General features: G+C 44.3%; 1 pseudogene; it reads left to right on the forward strand.

Annotated features, from left to right (window-relative positions):
- The first annotated feature begins 443 nt into the window (after window positions 1-443).
- Window positions 444-555, forward strand: LOC118678079 (annotated as a pseudogene).
- The last annotated feature ends 5,254 nt before the right edge of the window (window positions 556-5,809 follow it).

The raw sequence follows: 5,809 nt of genomic DNA on the forward strand, positions 1-5,809 counted from the left end.
CCTAGATCTGTGTTGGTTTATGCTATTAAAAGGAATTTCTTCTCAGAAAGTTATTGCCCAGCTTCTATAAAGTGCTTAGAACATTTCTTATCCCAAAAGATAGTTCATTCAGTTTGTGCCCTGTCTTCAGAGATTTCCCCACCACCAATTCCGTATTTCTGGGATATGAGATGAGCCTAGCTTAGAGCAACTGTTAACCTGTGAGAGTTATGGGTTCACGTGATCTAGTGCCAACAAGCAGGAGCTATGGGTGGAGTGGGCATTTAAAATTTTGCCTATTAGGGTCCCAGGTTCGATTCCAGTCAAGGGCACATACTGCGGTTGCAGGTTAGATCCCCGGCCCAGGTTGGGGTGCATGCGGGAGGCAACCAATTGATGTGTCTCTCTCACACTGACGTTTCTCTCTTTCCCCCTCCTTCCTATTCTCTTTAAAAATCAATGAAATCGCTTCTCTGCCTTTTGGCTAAGATCAAGTGTAGTATCTGTTCTTATTAGTTTAAAAATCAATGGAAAAATATCCTTAGGTGAGGATTAACAACAACAACAAAAATCTGTCTCTTGCCCTGGCCTGCGTAGTTCAGTGGTTAGAATGTCAGACTGTGCACCCTAGCATCTCAGGTTGGATTCCCAGTCAAGGGCACGTACCTGGATTGCAGGTTTAATCCTGGCACCAGGTCAGGAGCCTGCAGGAGTCAGCCAATCAATGTGTCTTCACAGCAGTGTTCTCTCTCTCTCTCTCTCTCTCTCTCTCTCTCTCTCTCTCTCTCTCTCTCTCTCTTCCCCCTTCCACTCTCTCTAAATATCAGTGGAATGAATGGATGAATGAATGAATGAATATCAATGGAAAAATATCCTCACACCTCAGGTGAGGATTTTTTTAAAAATCTGTCTTCTAAATTTGGTATCTGAGTAACTTTTTTTTCAATGTTCTTTGGGGATACCCTGATGATGTGTCAAAATGTGTTAATTGGTCCAGTTATTAGGACCTTTCCAATAAAGGAACTTCTGAGGCTAAAAGGAATCATCCTATACTTGATTCAACTCTCTATCATTTTTTTTTCAATATATATATATTTTATTGATTTTACAGAGAGGAAGGGACAGGGATAGAGAGCTAGAAACATCGACGAGAGAGAAACATCTATCAGCTGCCTCCCGCACACTCCCCACTGGGTATGTGCCCGCAACCAAGGTACATGCCCTTGACAGGAATCGAACCCTGGACCCTTGAGTCCTCAGGCCGACACTCTATCCACTGAGCCAAACCGGTCAGGGCACAACTCTCTATCATTTAGTCTGGCCTTGCCAAGGTAACCGCTGGCAGGACTCAAAATTCAATAAATCTAGGAGCTTTTTTCATAGCAACATAAATTCATATTAAGTGAGTTATATTAAGCAAATGATGTTATAAATATCCAAGTGGCCCTCAGCAGAAAAAACGTTCACCACCCTGTCTTAAAACATTTATACTTTTGCTTTTCACATTGAGTTGTACATACTGATTAAAAGACCATCATCAGTCACTTGGATTACTGCAGTTGCTTCTTAACTTGTCTCCTTGCTTCCATCCTTGTTCTCCCTACTGTCCCTTCTCAACCCAGATGCCATAGTGACCCTTAAAAACAAAATTCAGATTTCATTCCTCTGATCAGACTCCCCATTTCATTCACATAAAAGCCAAATTCCTCCCAGGCCCTATGTGATCTGGCCTGTTATTGCTTTCCTGATTATCTTCCTGCTCCCCTGCCAGCTCACTCTGCTTCACTCACATTGGTCTCTTTGCTATTTCTAGAATGTGAACACACCAAATACACCCATGCCTTTGCACTTGTTTCCTCTGCCTCAAATGCTCTTTCCAAATTATATATATACACGAGTGGCCTGATGCACAAAATTAGTGCAAGAGTAGGCCTTCCTTCCCCCGGCTGCCGGCACTGGTTTCCCTCTGGCACCTGCGACCCAGGCTTCCCTCCAGCCCCGGCTTCATCCAGAATGACATCTGGAATGACATCTGGCCTAATTAGCATATTACCCATTTATTATTTTATATTTATACTAGAGACCCGGTGCACAAAAATTTGTGCACTCGGGGGGGAGGGGGGAGTCCCTCAGCCTGGCCTGTGCCCTCTTGCAGTCTGGGACCCCTCGGGGGTGACCACCTGCTGGCTTAGGCCCGCTCCCCAGGGGATTGGGCCTAAGATGGCAATCAGACATCCCTCTGGCAGCCTGGCAGCCCTCAGGGGATGGCCACTTGCCAGCGGGAAGCAGACCTAAGCTGCAGTCAGACATCCTTAGCGCTGCTGAGGAAGCGGGAAAGGCTCCCACCACCACCGCTGTACTGGCAGCCATCAGCCTGGCTTGTGGCTGAGCAGAGCTCCTCCCATGTGAGAGCGCCCTGACCACCAGAGGGCAGCTCCTGCACTGAGTGTCTGCCCCCTGGTGGTCAGTGTGTGTCATAGTGACCAGTCATACCCAGTCCTTCTGCTGTTAGGGTCAGTTTGCATATTACCCTTTTTCTATATAGGATAGAGGCCTGGTGCATGGGTGGGGGCTGGCTGATTTGCCCTTAAGGGTGTCCTGGATCAGGGTGGGGGTCCCGGCTTGGGTGCCTGGCCAGCCTGGATGAGGGGATGATGGCTGTTTGCAGCTGGTCACACCCCCTTCAGGGTGGGGATCCCCATTGGGGTACCTGGCCAGTCTGGGTGAGGGGCTGAGGGCCATTTTCAGGCTGGCGGGTGACTGAAGCTCCCAACCTCTCCTTTTTTTCTTTTTTATTCTGGGATTTATTTACCTTCTATGGCTGTCACTGGAACTGAGAGCTGGCTTTAGCTCTGAGGCTCGGCTCCAGCTCTGAGACCTTGGCTGCTAAAAGCAGGTATCTGTGTTTGTTTGGCTTCTATAATTGAAACACTGTTGCAACTCCAGATCTGTGGCCCGGCTGGCTGAAAGCAGGTTTATGGGGTTTGTTTAGCTTCTATAATTGCAACATTGTTGCTTAGAGTGCAGCTCAGAGCTGGGCGGCGGCAGGCGGGGAACCTTGGCTTCCTCCATCACTGAAGCAAGCAAGCCTCCTGTTCATTTCAGCTGCCTGGCTGCTGATCACCATCTTGGTTGGCAGTTAATTTGCATATCGCCCTGATTAGCCAATGGGAAGGGTGTCGGAGGTATGGCTAATTACCATGTTTGTCTATTATTAGATAAGATATATATATTTTTTTCCCAGTCTTTGTTCAGTTGTCTTCTGCTCAATGATGCTGACCTTAACTACAATGTTTAAAATTGTACTTGCTCCCTATCTTTGCACTCCCCATCTTCCTAATCATGCTCTATTTTTCCATAGTACTTAGAACTTCTTACATACAGTATGCTGTTCTTATTTATTTTCTTTTTATTATTATTATTTTTTAATCCCCACCTGAGGATATTTTTCCATTGATTTCTATAGTAAGTGGAAGTAAGGGAGGAAGGGGAGAGAGAAACATCTGTTGGTTGCCTCCCACATGGACCCCTACTGGGGCTGAGGAACCTACAACCCAGGTACGTGCCCTTTTTTTTTTTTTTTTTTTTTAAATATATTTTATTGATTTTTTACAGAGAGGAAGGGAGAGAGATAGAAAGTTAGAAACATCGATGAGAGAGAAACATCGATCAGCTGCCTCCTGCACATCCCCACTGGGGAAGTGCCCGCAACCCAGGTACATGCCCTTGACCAGAATCGAACCCGGGACCTTTCAGTCCGCAGGCCGACGCTCTATCCACTGAGCCAAACCGGTTTCGGCAGGTACGTGCCCTTGACAGGGAATTTAACACGTGACCCTTCAGTCTGTGGGCCAGTGCTCTAACCACTGAGAAAATTGGCCAAGGCTGTTCTTGTTTATCTTCTTTATTATTTATTATCAATCTTTCTCCACTATAGTGTGACTTTGATCTATTTTATTTGCTGATGTTCACAAGTTCATAAAACAGAACCTAGAATAGCCGTGGGCAAACTATGGCCCGCGGGCCGAATCCGGCCCGTTTGAAATGAATAAAACTAAAAAAAAAAGACCGTACCCTTTTATGTAATGATGTTTACTTTGAATTTATATTAGTTCACACAAACACTCCATCCATGCTTTTGTTCCGGCCCTCCGGTCTAGTTTAAGAACCCATTGTGGCCCTCGAGTCAAAAAGTTTGCCCACCCCTGACCTAGAATGTAGAAGGCCATTGATAAATGTTGGGTGTATTTGTTTTACTTTTTTACTAAGTAGGCATTTCAAGTATAAGAAAAGCAGAGAAGACAGTGTAGTAAATTAACAATGATAGATCATTTCAGTTTAACAATTATTAGTATTTTACTGTATTTGTTCTTTTTTTTGCTAAAGCATTTCAAGTAATTATAGAGATCATGATGACTAATTCCTAAAACTTCAGTATACATCTCTTTTTTTTTTTTTTTTTTTTTTTTAAATATATTTTATTGATTTTTTACAGAGAGGAAGGGAGAGGGATAGAGAGTTAGAAACATCGATGAGAGAGAGAAACATCGATCAGCTGCCTCCTGCACACCCCCCACTGGGTATGTGCCTGCAACCAAGGTACATGCCCTTCACTGGAATCGAACCTGGGACCCTTCAGTCCGCAGGGCGACGCTCTATCCACTGAGCCAAACCGGTTAGGGCAGTATACATCTCTTAAAAATAAAGACAGCTTTCTACATAATTCAAAGGAATTCTACATGTAATAAAATTAATAATAATTTTTTCTTACTTTTCACATCTAATTAGAAGCCAAATATTTCTCCCTTTTTGTATCTTATTCTTATCTGTGTTAGTCCTGTCTTCATTATCATTTAGACTTATACAATAATAATTGTCGTTGTTGTTGTTATTGTGACTCATCAGGGCTGCTTAGAGTTCTTTAGTAACTCATTCAATCCTATCTGGTCTACTTGGCTGCTGGGAAATGCCCAGAGTCCAGTTTGTAGTTCCCGTTTAAACAGTGAGCATGCCTTAGACCAGGCCAAACAGCACAGTTGGTTAGAGTGTCATCACGATACACCAAGGTTGCAGATTCAATCTTCAGTCAGGAACATACTGGAAGCAACCAATGAATGCATAAATCGTGGAACAACAAATATCTCTCTCTCTCTCTCTCTCTCTCTCTCTCTCTCTCTCTCTCTCTCTCTCTCTCCTCCCTCCCTCCCTCCCTCCCTCCCTCTCTTTCTCTAAAATCAATTGAAAAAGAGTGAGCATGCCTTCTGGTATGCATATTTATCCTAGCCTAACATCCCTGCTTCCAACATCTCCAGCTTTATTCTAGTTTTTCTTCCTTATTTTCCCTGTCAGTCTATTACATTGTAGCCCCTAGTGAACCACATCTCCCAGTGGTCACACGCTTTCCCTTAAATATGGACCAAGCCAGTGACTTGCTTCAACCAATAGTGTATAGCAAAAGTGACACTGTGCTACTTCCAGGCCTCAACTTTAAGGAGACCTAGCAGATTCCATTTTGTGCTATTGGGAGCCTTAAACCACCAGGTAAGAAGTCTGGCTACCCTACTGCTGAGATTTCATGAAGGAAGCCATACAGAGAGGAGAGAGAGAGAGAGAGAGAGAGAGAGAGAGAGAGAGAGAGAGAGAGAGAGAGAGAGAGAGAGAGAGAGAGAGAGAGAGAGAGAGAGAGAGAGAGAGAAACCCTGAAACTACATGGAGAAAGAGAAACCCAGCTCAGCTGTCCCAGCGTCCCAGCTGAGCCAGCATAGATTATGTGATCATGAGCAAATTAAGTGAACTAATTAGTTAAAGAATAAATAGCCAAATTTCTTCT

This window comes from Myotis myotis, unplaced genomic scaffold (assembly GCF_014108235.1).
Source record: "Myotis myotis isolate mMyoMyo1 unplaced genomic scaffold, mMyoMyo1.p scaffold_m19_p_2, whole genome shotgun sequence".
In the NCBI taxonomy this organism is placed as follows: domain Eukaryota; kingdom Metazoa; phylum Chordata; class Mammalia; order Chiroptera; family Vespertilionidae; genus Myotis; species Myotis myotis.